This window comes from Epinephelus lanceolatus, chromosome 15 (assembly GCF_041903045.1).
Source record: "Epinephelus lanceolatus isolate andai-2023 chromosome 15, ASM4190304v1, whole genome shotgun sequence".
NCBI lineage: Eukaryota > Metazoa > Chordata > Actinopteri > Perciformes > Serranidae > Epinephelus > Epinephelus lanceolatus.
Genome location: NC_135748.1, coordinates 4,524,172 through 4,535,547, shown reverse-complemented (window position 1 = coordinate 4,535,547; position 11,376 = coordinate 4,524,172). Strand labels below are relative to the sequence as shown.

The 11,376-nt window shown below is 38.1% G+C and overlaps 1 pseudogene; it reads left to right on the top strand.

The window, feature by feature from the left end:
* The first annotated feature begins 3,785 nt into the window (after window positions 1–3,785).
* On the top strand, window positions 3,786–7,137 carry LOC144467046 (uncharacterized; annotated as a pseudogene).
* The last annotated feature ends 4,239 nt before the right edge of the window (window positions 7,138–11,376 follow it).

The following is an 11,376-nucleotide window of genomic DNA, read 5'->3' as shown; positions in this document are numbered from 1 at the left end:
TCTGAGTCTTCAATGCTGCACACAGCTTTAAGAGGGGAAAGAAACACATAAGGTTTTAATGGAGGTAACACAACATGATATCTACAGTGCAACCTATTTACTGAAAAATTACATTAATGGCATTTGCACATGGTTACAAAGCTGTAATCATGTCAAAAGTGTCTGGCATGTCAAATACACAAGTATAATCTCAACAATGCTCAGCATAAATAAGTTCAACTTTGTAAATGTTTCATCTCAAATAATCAGAGAAGTTCAGGGGTGTGTTTCGCAGATCCTCCTTAGCGCTACGTGAGTCGTAGGGTCTACCTTAAAGGGATAGTGCACCCAAAAATGAAAATTCAGCCATTATCTACTCACCCATATGCCGAGGGAGGCTCAGGTGAAGTTTTAGAGTCCTCACATCACTTGCAGAGATCCAAGGGGAGAGGAGGTAGCAACACAAAAACACATAACTGAAACCACAAAATATCTCCATACTGCTCATCTGTAGTGATCCAAGTGTCCTGAAGCCCCGACATAAAAAGTTGTTTGGAAAAACGTCATGTGAACTCTGTTTTTAGCCTCATTGTAGCCTGTAGCTCTGACTGCTTCTCTGTGGACCACACTCACGTGTGCGCTTGCACGAGACTGTGAGACATGGGCACCGCTTTCACATGCACGTGTTCACGGATCTCCGCAAGTGATGTGAGGACTCTCCGGATCTCCGCAAGTGATGTGAGGACTCTAAAATTTCACCTGAGCCTCCCTCGGCATATGGGTGAGTAGATAATGGCTGAATTTTCATTTTTGGGTGCACTATTCTTTAAAGGTCTCCCTTTAGCTCCCAACCTCTTTCCCAGATCCTTCTTATCAAGGTCTACCTTTGTAAGGGTGGTCTGAAGCACTCATAGCTGTCTCTTAGCGATGCGCTCTACTCATGCTGTCACAGTTTGAGCCTTATTAGGCAACATTATGCTTTTTAAATTGATAGTTGTAATACAGTGCGCATCTTTCAAGACACAGATAGTTTAATTTTTTTTTTTATTCTAAGTACTTGTCCAAACACAGCGCATCATAACAATGTTGTCATGTCACATGTCTGTTCTCATCATGATAGTAATAAATTATAGAGTTTATAAAAGCAAGATTATACAAAATAAAAAAAATACTTGTATGTAGTGTGGAGCTGATATGGCTTTTTTGCTTTTTCTTAGTATTAGGCTACAGTAGCCTTTACCCTGCTACCATAGGTCTATATTTGACAGATATTAGGAAATTGACAGATCTAATTGAAGACGCCAATCAAGAGGGCGTCACACGCTATATTAAGGCACATATGACACTGGAGGAGAACGAGGAGGAAACGGAAGATGATAATGGTGACAACCCTCCCCCTGACCATTGTGCAGCACTGCACAAAGCCAGTGTTCGATTGTCCTCGGACATGTCGGAGGTCGACGCAGCCATTTTCGTGGCAATATTAGACCATACAGCAGTCTTTGCCTTGTTAAGAGACTTTGCCCTGAAACTACCAAATAAAACATTTTTATTTTGCTCAACCTCGTCCAACAGTACAGCCATTTCTTCTGCGTGAAGGTGGCCCCTCTCTTCTTCCTTTGTTTTTCTGCCATCTGTATTCATAAGCGCAACTCCCACGGGATATGCTGCTTTAGCCAATCTTGGTGCACAATTAATTAAATTAATCATAATGTGTTCCTTTAGCAGCTCTCCCTTAACTCTGCTGCTAAGGGAGAGTCTGGGAAACACTCGTAAATCTCCGGTGTTCCTTAGGAAGGTATACCTTACAAACCTTCGTAGGACGTTAAGGTACATCGAAACTGGGAAACGCAGCCCTGCTCTGAAGGCTAAAAATATAAAAGCAAACAGAATTTATTACCTGTTTCCCCAGTCGCAATTTCGCTCAGCTGTCCAGTCTTTGCAGCCTGGTCATCCATATTTGGGGCAGCTGTAATATTTTGGAGCAGAGAAAGAATAAATGATATAGAAACAGCTTTTAGGGCCATCTAAATATGTTGTTTTCTTTGTTTTATAGAAATCTTTGCAAAGAAAGTTTTTGTTATATGAAAATTATATGATTTATATCAGATTATAAATGCCAGTTGCTTTGTCCAAAAAAAAAGGGGGCATTTAAAAACCGTGGCCTACATACAGCAAAAAAATGATAAAATATTAATGTTTTTACCCCTTTGGTTTATGACAGGGATCTTCAACCTTTTTCAGCCCAAGGGCCCCCTGACTGATAGAGAAACAGACCGGGGACCCCCTAGATTTAAAAACAATAGAATCACAGCGTATATTAACCTGTTTATATTCTCAGTCATAATTATTATGTATTATTATTATTATTCATGAGGATGTTTTACACAATGAAACATTTGGTTTCAGGATGACACATACAGCAATTCACAATGTCTAATGTTTCAGCACAACAGATAATGTTGAAGTCGCCTCCTTGTACTTTATTGGAGTATTTTCATTTTAAGATACTTTATAATTCAACTTCACAACATTTCAGAGGCAAATATTGTACTTTCTACTCCACTGCATTTATCTGACAGCTTTACTTTTCAGATGAAGATTTGACACAAAGTCAAACAAGCTCGTAAAATATGAAATACAAAAGATCTGATTATGGTGATGAGGGAGAGAGAGAGAGGGAGAGGGAGAGAGAGAAAAAGACAGAGAAAAAGAGAGAGAGAGATGTGCTTCTGCTTCATGATGAGGCACAGACACGCGGTCAGAAAACCCGCATGGAAGGACTCTAAACATGCAATATGAATGAATAAAAGTTAAATTAGACTCCATGTTCTGGGGGGCTACCAGATTGACGGATGGACTTTGTTAAACCCCGTTCGTACAGACCGGACGGTACCTCCACTTACGCCCCCCCGGCGCTACACGGTCTGAGACAGGTGTAACCTGCTGTATTACTCGCTGCATCATTCATTTTGTCAATAATTTTTGTCAAAAGTAGCTTAGAGCTGTTAGAACAAACGGACAGCTCTCCGGTCATTAATGGTGTTGAGAATATTTACAAGTTGCACTTACCTTAGTGATCTTAACTGTTTCTAAAAAAAGGCTCGCAAAATGTGACTAAATGGTTGCATTTTGGGGCGCTGAGTTAGAAAGCCTCTTCATTTAAGTTTTTTGTATTGCGACTAACGTTATTCATTTTTCCCTTATTTTAATATTAACTAACACTACAGACAAAAGTTAGCTTAGAAGTGTGAAAATGACGTTAGCTAAATTCACTTTGGAGAAAGTTAGCTTAGTCAAATTTGAGGAGCCATCTTACCGAATTGGTACTTTTTTTTTTTTTTTTTTTAAAGACAGATACCTTAAAATATATGTACTTACATTGTACGGTCACATCCTCATCCTCGACATATCGTCGTGATGGGAGCTTCTTTCTTTTGCTCTTCCGTGCTCGATCCATTGCTTCTCTCACCGCCACGTGAATTCAGTGCTCCTCACAGTCAAGGTGCACAGGTGAGCCGCCGGAAATGAACATCTTGTTTCCAAAATAAAAGACAAATGACACTGGGTATTTTTTTATTTAAACAAGGAAGCTACAAAGGTGCACGTTTGCCGCGCACAAGTACACACGCACGCGTTACCAATAGAATGTCAAATGAGAAATACTTTCGGTAAGGTGAGGTTATTATGTTTGTTATTGTTTATTTAACGCCATTGCGAAAATACGCAGTTGGTCCGACTTCCTGTTTTTGTACTTAATATTGCAAGCAACTTGACTACTGTAGTTACAGCGAAGCAAAGGCAAAATGTCCCAGCACACGAGGATACTCCGACATATTGAGCGGAGACAGACATCGAGGGGGAAAAAGAAATTGATTGAATGGCTCCAGAAAAAGAAGCTGTTAAAAGCTAAAGTGAAATGTAAACTCTGCAAAAAGAAAATGAAAATGAAAGAACATGATAATGTTGATGGACACCAGTGGTAAGTAACCTAGCTAGCAACCATTATGGCCGCAGGTTTTCATGTTGGCAAGTTTTGTGAAATTTTGCAGGGGGAGAGTTACTTCTATGTAATGTTACAAGTTCAGTTTGATTTCTAAATATAGATCCTTGTCTCGAGGGATACAGTGATGAACAATGATTAAATTTGCAATGTTCGCCCATTTGCCTTTTTTAATTCTAAGTCTATTTAACCTTTTTTAGGCAGTGTCGAAGAAAAACACACCGAGGGAAAACGGTGAGGACGTCAGTAAGATCAGGGTCACTGTTTGAGAGGAGCAAATCATCCTTATTCAACTGGATGAAATATATTTACAGGTAACTTTACAAGCACCATCTTACGAAACTTGCAGAATGAACATTAATACTACCTAAACCAAACAATTGTGTTATCCTCCAAAATGAGTCTGTATACCAGTTTTTCTTTTAATTTCAACTCTTGTAAAAACAACTCATATAACAAGTAATGTCATTTTGAGAAATGAGGTCCAGGATGTGCGCACCTTACACATTCTTTAGACCATGTGCCCATCAACTTGGAGATTTATCATGAGAGAACCATGCATATGCACAGCTTGATAAATTTTCTGAAAAGAATGCATATGCATATTTCTGGCTTTGTGTGTACATACAGTTTTAGTCATGAATCTACAAAGAGTTTTATGTATCTCGTCCCTGGCCTGTGAACAGCTTGATCATGTCTGAATGGAAATGTCCCTCCTTTCCTGCATTTTGTTTTTGCATTTCCTGATTGCTGCCTACTAAAATCAGAAGAGTGTGAGCGTGTTACAGATTGTAAGATTTTTTATCTGTATCCTATGAAAAATTTATGATTTCTCTTTGACAGGTTTTCCCAGGGGCTGCAACTACGGCAGATCGATATGATACAGGATGGCGTGGCAGGAAGTAGCAGACACTATCTAAGATGAGTGAGAAGTTGAGGAAGGTCTGCAAGGCTGCAATAAAAAGAAGAAAAAGAAGAGGGAAGCAAACATTGGGAGGACGGACAGAGTTTGTTATGATAGATGAAAGTAACTTCTACCACAAAAGAAAGGTGTGTATGAAACATGGGGTTTAACCTGTGACTCACTAGGACCCCTGCCCCCACATAAACAGATGTGTCACAGGGCAAACACATATGAACTTAGTCATGCCACATACAGCTTTGTCCAGAAGCAGCTCAGCTTGGTCTAACAATCCAGATCATGTGAGCTCAGCATTTCTGTTTTTCTTTACATAGCCATCTGGACTTTCTGCTGCCCCACCCAATCAGGAACTGCACGGATGTCATAAAATACTTGTCACTTCTGGCCAAATTGTAATGGTGGCTGCTGAAGCTACAGGCAGTAATGTTAACGTTAATAGAGCAAACACAGCCATAAGTGCAGTTATTGTAGAAATAGAATCAATAACAACAACTAAAGAAGTTTAAGCGTTTGCATTTTCGTACACTTACGTTTTAATAGACTAGTGTAACAGTGCTGTTAAAACAAACATGAAAGTACTAAGTGTAGACTTAATGAACTTTTTTGGACAAGAGTATGCATTTTCAGCAGCGGGAAGTCCAGACTTATATGTAGAGCGAAACAGAAATAGTGAGCTTGATGATTTTACCGAGCTACAGCTAGCACGAAAGTGTAACCATTTCTACTTTAAGAAAACACAAGTGAAACACCAAGCACGTGACTGAGCATAAAATCATTTTCTGTCTGAGCCTAGTGCATGTGCACAATCACAGCATCCCTGATATCTTTCATGTCACACTATCCACACAAACACATCAAATGAATAATGACATTTACACAGATTCCAACAGTATAACTCTTATCACTGTCCATCCAAAACACACTGTCAAAACTGTTGAAGAAGAATAAAAAAAAGCTTCCCTTTGTGCATTTACAACTACAAATTGTGTCTTACCTTTGCTATGTTTGGGGGCTCCGTTGTTTCATGTAACCAGACTGAGGACTATCTATGTGAAGTAAACAATGTGCTACATACATTAAGTAATAAAAGATTTGGGCACTGTAGAAGTTATATTTTGTGCTTTCCTGTTGATGTGCAGCTTTGAAAATCAATTAGGAGCAAGTGTTTGAACAAGATTCCTGCTGTCTGGTCCCTCTGTCCACAAGGAGCCCTTGCCTTTTTTTAACTTAAATGATGAAAGTACAACACAGGTAAAATCCATTACATGTAACAGGAACATCTTAATCTTAAACTGCAGTCCACCACTGTTGAAATAATGTCATGCGCACATTGCCTGAACAGTAATAAAATGTAATTGTTAACATTGATTGAAATCATTGTTAAATAATTTCAAATAATCATATATAATCAATTATCAACTTATTTCGAATCAACACATTAAATTCAATAAATGTATTAACTGTAAAAATACTGAACAGATAAATATAAATAAACAAGAATTCCAACTGGACAGTGTGTTGGGCATGTGTAGCTCAGCATGATAATTCCGTACTGAAGAAGAAGAAGAATGGAGCTGATATGGCTTTTTGAAGAATGTTTTTGTAGTTCGAACTATATTCAGCTGGGGGCCTTTACTAGCAAATATTAATAATTTTGATTGTTTGCAATCGGTTTAATCATTTATTGAAATCGCATGTCAAGTAATCATTTAAAATCCTTTTCATTTTTTTGAATTTAATTTTCCTTTCCTTTTTTATCTTTATTACAGTATGGTAGAGGGAGATTTGGAGGGACCTGGAGAAGGAGGAAATGGATCTTTGGGATGCTTGGCATAAAAGACAGAAGGAGAAGACCCATCCTGAGGCTTGTTAGAAAGCGATCCCGGCTTCACCTAATTCCTATCATCAGACGGCACGTCGCCGGGGCACTACAATCATCACAGATCAGTGGAGGGTCTACATGACTGCACTGACTGATAATGGATATGTGCATTTTTCAGTCAATCACAGCCAGGCCTTTGTTGACCCTCTCACAGGAGCCCATACCCAGAATATTGAGCGTGCGTGGTCAATGTATAAGTCCCATGTCTGGAGACTGCGGGGTAACAGATCAGAGACAAAGCTAAAGGAACACCTCGCTTTGATTGAATGGACACATTGGCTGGCAAATGAACATGAGGACGGTCCACTTGGACAATTGCTCCATGACATACACCGCCAGTACAAAGTGTAAAGAGTATTACCACGCCGTTAAAAATGATATTATACCTGGTATTACTAGTACCAATACTTTGTGAATGAAAGAAAAAAGTTTTCTTGTGAACATGTTATTTTCTTGTCTGTGGACACAAAAAAAATGTTATTTTGGTGCCTGCGGAGGAAAAAAATTATTATTTTGTTGCCCGTGGAGGCAATTTTTTTTTTATCTTGGTGCACATGGAGGCAATAAAAAGTTATGTTGGTGCACATGGAGGCAATAAAAAGTTATGTTGGTGCACATGGAGGCAATAAAAAGTTATTTTGTCGCCCATTGAGGCCAGTACTCATTACCTACTCATTTTGATATCTCACTTTACTTTAGGGTACACAAAAAGGGTAACTAATGAGTAGGTCATGATTAAGTACTCATTACCTACTCATTTTGATGTCTCACTTTACTTTAGGGTACACAAAAAGGGTAACTAATGAGTAGGTAATGATTCAGTAATCATTACCTACTCATTTTGATGTCTCACTTTACTTTAGGGTACACAAAAAGAGTAACTAATGAGTAGGTAATGATTAAGTACTCATTATCTACTCATTTTGATGTCTCACTTTAATTTAGGGTACACAAAAAGAGTAACTAATGAGTAGGTAATGATTAAGTAATAGTTCCTCATTAGTTCCTCAGTAACTACTACTCTGAACTTTGATTAGGAGTTAATGAAGAACTTGCCATTAACTAATAGTTAGTTCCTCATTCATTCCAAATTTGTTTCAATTTTATGCACCTCAAACACCTGTACTGTGAACAACGGTGTGATCAGTATACAGTACTTTACACGCAGCCCCCATGATAAATTCTTTAAGCTTGGCCTACCTAAAATGTGACACACTATCATATTTATTTCTAAGGCATCATCGTACAGAATAACATGGATGGTCATATTAATGTGTATGTGGTCTGAAAATAATGAATAAAACTCTTCTCAAGAATCCTGCTGTCTGTGTTTTTTTTGTTAAGGAAATTAATTGTAAAGATGATGATGAAGTAATGAAAGACTACTCATTATGTGTCACTTTACTTTAGGACATAAAAAGGTTAACTAGTGCACAGGTTATTGAGTAATGATTCTGCACTGATGAAGTAACTAGTTTACTAATTATTAAGTCGTGATGAACTCCTCTATGAAATTTGATCATGAGTTAATTAAGAACTGACCATTAACTAATAGTTAGTTCCTCATTAGTTCCTCATTAGTTCCTCAGTAACTACTCCTCTGAAATTTGATCATGAGTTACTGAAGAACTGACCATTAACTAATAGTTAGTTCCTCATTAGTTCCTCAGTAACTACTCCTCTGAAATTTGATCAGGGGTTACTGAAGAACTGACCATTAACTAATAATTAGTTCCTCATTAGTTCCTCAGTAACTACTCTAATTTTGTGTAGCTTAGTTCCTCAGTAACTACTCATTAGTTCCTCATTAGTTCCTTATTAACTACTCTAATTTTGTGTAGCTTAGTTTCTCAGTAACTACTCTAATTTTGTGTACCTTAGTTCCTCATTAACTACTCATTAGTTCCTCAGTAATTACTCATTAGTTCCTCATTAGTTCCTCAGTAACTACTCTAATTTTGTGTAGCTTAGTTCCTCAGTAACTACTCTAAATTTCTGTAGCTTAGTTCCTCAGTAACTACTCATTAGTTCCTCATTAGTTCCTCAGTAACTACTCTAATTTTGTGTACCTTAGTTCCTCATTAGTTCCACATTAGTTCCTCAGTAACTACTCATTAGTTCCTCATTAACTACTCTAATTTTGTGTACCTTATTGTAAAGTGTTACCGCCAGGTGGCCAGTGCGCGCCGTTATTGGACGGCTCCTGGACACTCACCTTGACTTGGACTCGAGTCCAACTGGAGCCACAAATTTGATGACTTTAGACTTGACAAAATCAAAGACTTACAACTAGACTTGCATTTTAGCACCAATGACTTGTGACTTCACTTGGACTTGAGCCCTTTGACTTGATACCTTCCCCCTGGCCCAAAGATTAAAATGTATGTTATTTAAAAAGTGTCCCACAAATCAAATAATTTCCTATCATTTCCTGAATCAACTAACACCAACACTAATCACTCACTGCAAGTCGATACTTAATTCCTCTGATGATCTATTTTATTTGAACCAATCTGACAGCAGCCAAGAAGACCTAATGTTACGTTACCAAGCACCAGTTGGAAAAAATGACATCAAATTTAATTTCATTTGTGTACAAAAACTAAACAGTGGTAATCAAAAAACAAATTGCAATTTGCAAAACCTGTGGGTTAAAAATGACGGATGGAGATGCAACAACTTCATTCATCATCATTGTCATTTGATACATAGTTATTAAGAAAATATCCATTATACCCACTTTAAGGTGTGTGTATTTACTAGTATGTGTTCAAGGGATTTGCTTGATGTGATATGTTAGTCAAATTAGAATATTGATTCATGTTTTCCATTTCAACAATGGCACTTTATAAATACTGCAACTCTTCTCTTGTTGTGAATAAAAGCATTTACAGCACCATATGGTTGCTGAGACTCAGGAGACCACAAATATAAAGACTCCATCCTCAAGTATGTTGCAGAAAGCAGTCAATTAACAACAGTCTGCCAAACCTTCAAGCCTCTCTCCTGAGTAAGTGACTCAGGTTTATCCAAGCACTCATGTTAGATCAAACCCAGTGTTCTAATAAAACATGATTTGCAGCAGCAGTTGGGAATGGGTTGTGAAAGACTGGCTCAATTAACTGTGTGAAATGATCAATCTGTGGATGCAGGTCCAGACGCTGTTTGATGGGAAGTAAGCCAGAGATTCTGATATGAAACCCAGGGCTGTAGTGACATCAATTTATGTCTCTTCACAACCAAACAGTCCCTGGAACAAAACTCAGGAGTTATACTTGGAGCTGTTCCCTAATAGAATACTACAGTAATATTTTAGGCATGGGCAGATTATGAGAAAGTGGGCCCCTGGACACAAGTATGCAAAAAGGCCCCATCACCGGCCCACCTCTCCTTTATGGCAGTTTTACGTCTTTGTAGTCATTACAGATCTTTTGGGATTTTATGTGTCTCTTTGTGGTCATTTTTCATCTCTTTGAGGTAACTTTTAGCCTTTGTTATATATATATATGTATATATATACATATATATATGTGGTGGTTTGACATACCTAGTCTTGTTAAAATAACGTTAATCTTGATTGTTTGATGATTTTGTGTTTATTATAGCATATGGCCCGCGGCATTGTGTACAAGCTAGCTAGCTAACACACTTGCTAGCTTGTTAGTAACGTTAACGTTTGCTTACCAGCTGGCCTTGGTAACAGCCTGATATGGCAGCCATACCAGCCAAGGTGTTAGCTAGCCATTATAGACATAGAGTAGCAAGCCTTGCTGGTTTAATTTAGTCAGAAATATTTAGCCAGTTACTCTATGTGAAGGTTTTACATGAGATGAACTAACTTATCTGCTGATTGAGGATTGAAAGCTTTAGACTAGCTAACATTACCTAATGTTATTTTCATTAGCTAGCTTGTTCACTCATGTCTGTATGCATGGTCTATAGTGAATAGAGGGAATCGCCTTGTTGTTTACAAATACTTCCGGGTAGAAAACCAGCAGAGTTTAGCTATATATATCTCACATTTTTCACATCACTATATCACCATTTAGACTAATCTGAAGTTTGTAAAGTCTATAAACACAATGATTGAACAAACATTACTATTTCTGTGTGCACGTTTTGTAATTAATAACATGGTTATCAAACCGTAAGCTGTTAGCCATTAGTGGTGTCTGTATTAACTCAGTACCTCAATAAACGGTCCGTGAAAAAATTTTTTTCCAGCGGATATCTTACTTACAGTATCATTGAGCTAGCAAAGCAGTTTTGTGTTGTGTGGTATTTATTCAGTTTTGGGAAATCACGATGTCTAGAAAGCATCAGTGGCTGCAGCTGACAGGGACAGCTAACAGCAGCAGCAAAGCTAACATCAGGACGTCATCTGTTAATAGAGTTGCCACCCGTCCCGTTTTTCCCAGAATTGTTCTCTTTTTTCATCAGCTGTCCCGGGAAAAAAAAAATCTCTCCCGGGACACAATTTGTCCTGTTTTTTGGGGAAAATGCAGCAGCAGCAGGCTAAGGAGTCCATCCAGAACGATGCATAGCGTCCAAATTCACACCTTCTCTATGGTTTTTCTCCGTGACCGTGCA